This window comes from Carlito syrichta, unplaced genomic scaffold (assembly GCF_000164805.1).
Source record: "Carlito syrichta isolate Samal-C Ts95f unplaced genomic scaffold, Tarsius_syrichta-2.0.1 Scaffold153877, whole genome shotgun sequence".
Lineage (NCBI taxonomy): Eukaryota > Metazoa > Chordata > Mammalia > Primates > Tarsiidae > Carlito > Carlito syrichta.
In genome coordinates this window covers 24,828-32,239 of record NW_007097973.1, presented here as the reverse complement: position 1 = coordinate 32,239, position 7,412 = coordinate 24,828, and positions in this window count along the sequence as shown.

Sequence of the window (7,412 nt, the reverse complement as noted above, 5' to 3'; positions counted from 1 at the left end):
CTTGCTGGCCGACTGCTCTCTGCTCCCCCAGCCAGCCACTCTGCCGTCGCAGCTTCCACCTCTCAACTCCTGGGCTTCCTACTCTTGAGATGCCCTCCCTTCCTCTCTGCCCATCCAAAGCCCAGCTGTCCTTCGGGCCCAGCACCGCTGCTGCCTCTTCCACGAAGCCTTCTCTGATGACCAACCCATGGGAGCCTTTTCTAAATCTTGACCTCCCCGAACTTCTGGTCAGAAGCACACTCTGCTCCGTCATGCCTCACCTGTACGCGCCTTCTTTTCCTTGGTCGACTGTAGGCCCGGTCAGGGTGGTACCTGCTCCTTCTCGGGCCTGCCGAACCACCCCCCCACTGAGTGATGGAGGGGCTTCTGAGGGCATCTGTCCTCAGCCGGGAGGAGCACGAGGTGGCCAGCATGGCTGATGAGCGTAGGCCAAGAAGAGAGAGCAGGAACGTACCCTGGATCAGCTTAGGTCAAGTCCAATGAGATGAAGTTTAAAGGAAGCCTGGAAGCTCTTGCAAACAAGAGGGGACTGTCAGAGTGCTGTAGAAGCCCACAAAAACGAATGTGACTTGGTCCCCGTTAACAGGACGTAACCAACTGAAAGAGGTGTTGGGTTGGCTCTGCTTTCCACTGAAGTTTTACACTAGGAGAGGGCCCCCCAAAACGGCACCTTTGGAGTAATGAAGATCAAGGGGGTTGGGACTGAGTCCCATGAGGAACAGTTGAGGGACTGTGTGTGTGTGTGTGTGTGTGTGTGTGTGTGTGTGTGAGAGAGAGAGAGAGAGAGAGAGAGAGAGAGATTAGCCTTTGAATCTCTAAGGCACTGCTCAGAGATCAGAGCCAAGTGGCGGAAGCCACAGAGCCAGATTTGGATTCAGTGCGTGGCTCTCCAGTTGTGGCTGCTCCTGGAGATAGATGGTCCCCATCCCCGCTGATGCGTGAGCAGTGCCTAAGTGACTGCCTGACGGGCTCCTGAGCGACACAAGAGCTGGAGGGGCTGGCCTGTGTGAGCTTTCGGGCCCCTCAGGCCCAGAGTCTCCAGTCAGGGCACAGTTCGGGCGCGGAGAACGCTCCCTTGGAAACCTCCCCCCCACCTGGGCCTTGGCTCGCCGCCTCCTCACCGCTGGCCCTTGAGCTGCTGGAGGCCGAGGGGCGCCGCGACCCGAGCGCCTGCTGAGATGACGGAAGACTGGGAGCTCTGGAAGACCTCTCCCCGTTCTTGGCACACCTGGGGCAGGCTGGGCCTCTCTTGCCCCAGCGTCCCATTCCTGGTCCAAGCTCTTGGGGAGTTTCTTTTGTCTGTGGCCAGAAGGGGAAAAGGCAAAGGCCTGAGCCTTTCTCGACAATCACAATGTGGGGAGCAGCCAGGGCAGGTAAGAGGCAGAGAAAGTGAAGACTGGATAAGAGAGGAACTGGGAAGAGGAATGTTGCCATGGGGACAGACACCCCATCTTTCACAGAGCTGACTCTCCTTTCGAGGGGCGAAGAGTGAGTCCTCTCTGTTTGGTTCTAGTCTAAAATGACCCGAGGGAGGTGGGGACGGACACTCGCAGAATGGAGTGGCCTGAGTTGTGGGTGGGCCACGGAAAGGCTTAGAGTTGGATGGTTAAAAAGTTTCATCAACTCACCTGCTTGAAGGTCCATGGAATGTTCTAGAACAAGGTCCCCAACCCGTGGGCTACAGGCTAGTACCGGTCAGTGGCCTGCTAGGAACCAGGCTGCATGGCAGGTCAGTGGCAGGCAAGCAGAGCTCTGCCTCCTGTCAGACCAGCAGAGGCATTAGACCCTCAGGAGCGTGGACACTACAGTGAACTTTGCATGCGAGGGATCTAGGTTGCATGCTCCTTAGGAGAATCTAACACCTGATGATATCCAGCCTGCCTCCCCCCCCAGGTCTATGGAAAAACTGTCTTCCATGAAACCAGTCCCTGATGCTAAAAAGGTTGGGGACTGCTGTACTGGAAGATTCCAGGCAGTCGAGTCCCTCCCTTTTGCCTGAAACCTTCTGGAACTTACTGTTTCCAGGTTCCAGGGCCCCTAGAGAATGTTCCTGGGTGTGATCTTCTGTGAGCGAGAACAAACTTGAGGGTCTATTATCAAGGGGTCCACGAGAAATGTCCTACCTACTAGACACCATCAGGGCCTTTATAAAAATTTTAAAAATCCCTAAGTAACAAAACTCCCAGCCCTTTTTGATAAAAACAGAGTTCCCTGTCTCTCAAGGTCTGTTACGTCTACCTCCTTGTTTGGGAATCACTAGCTTCTGCCTATTTTCCTAAGCTTTCTTCCTTGGTTTCCAAATATGAAATATAATAACATTAAATGTACTTTTTTTTTTAACCAGTCAAGGCTCACTGAACCAGAGTGGGCGCAAATCTTTACCACCAAATCATGTGGTCCTTGCAAAGCTGTGGCTAAGAGCTTGCCTCTGACCTCCAAGGCTAGAGAGAATCGAATGGTTTCCAAGAGACCAACTTGGACTTGCTGCAGGTTTATCCCAATGTATACAAGGATTGTGCACAAAAAGGCTGAGGGGAGGAACTGGTGTTACCAAAAGATCTCTGACTTTTGTCTAAGAACTTGCCATTGCTGTAGACCTCTCAAAAGATTCTCCATATCCCACAATGAGGATAAGATTTATACTCAGCCTACTGCATCAAGTGCATACTCTTGCAGCAACATATGATGTAGCATAGGAATTTGCAAACTCAAACGCCTACAGGGGCCAGGAAGGTGAAACTGCAAAGCAGTTTCCACAAAGAAATACTCTCACCTGTTTTTCTGGAAATGCAGTCTTTTTCTTTGGTTATCCCTCTCGATGGACCTGGCGTAAATAAATACTTCCCTACTATGGAAAAAACGGTGCAAGTGTGTGGACAGAGGGCTTTTATACTACACGTCTGTTGGAAGCACAGCAAACTGGAAGCAACGCCTCATCTAAAAGGGCAGATGTTACTCAGCTTCTCCCATGGTGCCACTGCAGGTATGTGAGCTCAGTGGTGGCAGATTTGCTTTTTTTTTTGAGTCGGAGTCTCACAGTTGCCCAGGCTGCAGTGCAGTGACACAATCACAGCTCGCGACAGCCTTGACTTCCTGGGCTAAAGCAATTCTCCCACCTCAGCTGAGCTCTTGGGTAGTGAGGACTACAGGCCTGTGCCACCACACCTGGCTAACTTTTGGATTTTTTGCACAGACAAGGTCTTGCTATGTTGCCCAGGCTGGTCTCAAACTCCTGGGCTCCAGCAATCCTTCCACCTCAGCCTCCCAAAGTGCTGAGATTACAGGTGTGAGCCACTGCACCCTGGCAGATTTGCTCACTTTTTGAGAGGTCAGAGATCTCTATTTTTATGACCAAGTTTTAAATGTTGGCTAAAGTTATATTAGGACACTGTGCCAGCCAAACACAGTTGGCTATGGCCTTTGACCCATGAATCTGAGCCTGCTCTTGGCCTCCTCAAACAGGCCTTCTTTTGGCCAGTAGTGGTCCCCTCCCAGGGATGAGGGTGTGAATGGTGAAGGGACAAAGACAGGATGGGAAGGAGAGCCAACCGACCGCAAGATCAGTGACGGGACCCCAGCCTTAAGACACCGGTGCGATGGCTAGATCCACAGTTACACTGTGACCTCAGGACAGATGGTGTGAGATGAACTCTGCATGGGTTTTCTGCATGGGACAGAGCACTGAGTGTTTCTGGCATATGCAAGGTCATGAGGTCCGGACCAACTTTCACTATGGCTTTAACACATTAACAGAGAGACACTCAGCTGCGCTGCACAAACCCACCAGGGTTGCAAGCTGGATCTGAGAGCTGAGCTGCTAAGGGTAGGCAAAGCAGGTCTTCCTCCATTGATTTTTTTATTTACAGAGACAGGGTCTTGCTGTGTTGCCCAGGTTGGAGTGCAGTGCCTATTCACAGGCACAATCATTACGTACTAGCCTTGAACTCCTGGCCTTAAGCAATCCTGCCTCAGCCTCCCAAGTAACCAGGACCACAGGTGTTCATCACTGTGCCCAGCTTTCCCTCACGATTCGCGTGCATGGGCAGGTGGCTCTATGTGGCTTCACCACAGAGCTGAGGAATGAGAGGAGGCAAGACCAGGCTAGAGCCCATTTTTCTAGAGTACGGAATTCGAGAGCATGGGCTGAGGCAGTACCACCACTTACCAGTTGTCCCTTCTCTCAGCCTGTTTTCGCAGGGCCTGGTGACCTTACAGGAGGCCCACAAGTTTGAAAAACAGGTATCTCCCTCTTCCCCCGCAAAAAGGAGTACTGATGGCTGCTCAGGCTGAGGCTATAAGGACCTTCAAAGTCAATCATGACCCGACAGACAACTCTATGGCCTACGGTATGCTATCCTTAATCAACTTTGCTCATACAGAGCTGCACCCAGTGAATGAAACGCCAGAACCTCAGAAGGAAGGGAGTAGGGAAAACTCCCTCAACACTGGGGTCTGTCAAGTCATGTCACCCAGCAATAAATAAAGCCCGACAAGGAGGAAAAAGCAGTTTGGGCTTAGGAAGAATAAAGTCCTGATCAAGTCCAAAGGCAATACTGTAGTTGCCTGAGACATGCACATCTTTGATTCTTGCGTCTTCCCATTTATAAACCATGCCTGACATTACCTAATACCACATGAGATTGGCAGGAGCAGATCACTGCTGAAAGAAGGGGGGTACAGAACATCAGTAAGGGTACCTGATCCCAAACCAGGAGAAATGAGGACCAGTGGGAGGCCCAAACTTCGCCTGTACGGTGACCACTTACGTTCCTAACTCTGAATTGTACCCCCAGCTTTAAAACAAAATAAAAAATGAACAAACCACTCAGTCTCATAGTATACTTGCACCCCATCCCATGCCCACTTCACAGAGCCCAACAGGGCCCCATTTGGCCGACTCTCCAAATTTCTAGGGAATTTTGTGATTTAAAAAAAAAAAAATGAAAAAGAATCAAGATTCTGCACCTTCATCCACCATCAGTAATGGGGGAATAGTTCCTAGAAGGCAGGGGCTAAGGTCCATGGTCTAGTTCAGCTTCCTCTTGTCTAGGTAGGTAAGAAGCAGAGAAAGGAAAGTCTCAGGACAATCTGGGGGTATGGTGGGGATGGGGGAGGGTGGCAGAAATGTTACCATGGGAGCCAGTTGGGGTCCTTCAAAAAGCCTCCCCATACCTCCTTTTCCATGAAGAGCCCAGACTCAGTTTTAGGGAGGGTAGGATGTAGGGTCCATAGAGATCAAATCTGACCTCAGACTAGAGGCCGTAGAGGCAGGCAGGGATAGAGATTAACAAAGTAGAGTGGGCCTAGCTCGGGGCCATGGGAAAGGATTACGGTTGGATACTGGTTAATAAACTTGATAGACTACCCTGCTTAGAGTATCATGAACTGTTCCAGAAACTTCACTTAGTCTGGACCCACTCCCAGTCTGAAACCTTCTGGAGCTTTCTCTGTACCTCTAGGTTCTAGGGTCACGAGAAACCCTGGCTGTGGTTCTCCACTGAGAGAAAACAAACTCTGAGAGATCTATGTCAAGGGCCCCATGCTATTATAGCCCACCAGTGCTTTTACAAACCAAAGCCAAAACAGGACCCAACCCCTTTTGATAGAAACAAAAAGCCCTTGCCCCGAGGACTTTGTTATGCCCCATTTTATTGACTGAGAATCACTAGCCTCAGTACATTTTGCTAAGCTCCACTTCCTGTAGTTTGTATTTAAAAAACAAGACAGTACCTCGTTTTCCAAATATGCAACATAACATACATGTTCTTTCTAAAAGTGTATATTCCCCATCTCCACAAATCGACCTCCACTGAGCCAAGGAGGTCTGACCGGATCTTTACTACTGAATCCAAGGTCACTTCAAAGTAGCCTAGGAGCTTACCCCCGACCTCTGGGGCAAGAAATAATCTAGCAGTTTCATTTTCTTTCTTTTTTTTCTGGATACGGGTTGGCACACTGATTGGCTTTCAAGAGGCCAGCTGAACTAGCTGTGGATTTACCCATTTATATAAGGATTTTACACAAAACATTGATGACAGGCATTCCACTCAATAATATACAAAACCATTTTTGGCTTTGTGTAGACCCTAGACTTGGCCCCATCCCTGCCTTAGACCTCTTGTAAGGGCTTTCCTTTCCACATCTTTATGCTCAGTCCCCGTGCATAAACACTTGAGCACCTACAATCTCACAGCCAACCCACACTCCATGTCCAACGACTCAGGGTTAAGAAAGCCTTACTACTGCATCCCTGACCATGATGACCAACTGCTTAACATTAATTACAAATAGGAAAAAAAACACCTTCCGCCAAATCTGCATCACGAACCAAGTCTCCACCTTGAACAGCAAGCCTCCTGTCTTTCCGCAGGCCTATTTCAAACCCTCAGTTTCTGCGGGCCTCAAGAAGCCTTATTTAAAGGACTTGTGGGGCCTGCGGTAAGCACGGCAAGCTAAACAGGAGCACGGGCCACTCAAGGGACTCAAGCTCTGAGTCTTGTCATGCTATTTCTAGGAGGGGGCTGGCTGGTAAAGGGATGATCAGGTGTCAGGTATGCTGTCCCAAGGATGAGCCTGGCCCTACTAGCATCATGTGGTTATCACTGTGGACTAGAACTCTGGATACTAAAGTGTGACAGGTGTCAAGAGAACAAACGATGTACTCCTCTGCTGTCATGCCCACAGAGTAACTTCTCCAAGGTGGTACCTTAGAGAAACAGGGCACAGGAACACTCCTTCCTTGTGCTTGATGACCTTGCTTTCCCACTCTCACATGCCACCAACAGAAAGCGGAATGCAGTGAGGCTGACCACAGAGGGGGGATGGCATGCTTTCCACAGATCCTACTCTTACCCTGAATCAGGTCTCACCGGTGGCTTGGGGCGCTCACAGAAAGACAAGTTTCGCATAACCCCAGATTCTTTCTCTTGGCAGTCAACCACGGGCCACATCGCACATTTCAAGGTTACAGAGGAGCCCCACGGCGCAGATGTGGGGGCAGGGGCCCCGCAATCTTGCTCAGGGCTTCACAACACAGCTAGAGCGAGTGCCCCAGAAGTTGACACCAGAAGGGCCACCCCTGGAAGCGGGCACCCAAGGGCCTCCGGAAAACCCTTCACTCCCGGGCTTTCGGGACTCTTCGTCTGGGGGCCTCTGTTTCAGGCATCGAAAGGCCGCCTCCTCCGGAGGGGTGAGCAGGGCGCCGGCTAAGCTGGGCGGGTGGAGGAGGACCCCAGCAGAGGTAGACGACGGGAGGCCAGAGGTTCAGAAGACGGGAAAGGCCGTTTTCTTGGGGCTGGCTGGGGCAGCTCCCCCTCCCTCCCCCTTGCCGTCAAATACGAAAGCCCACGAAGACGAAGGTTACGAGGAGAAGGCAGACCACGGTGGTGTCCCGGATCTCGTCCCAGCCGAAG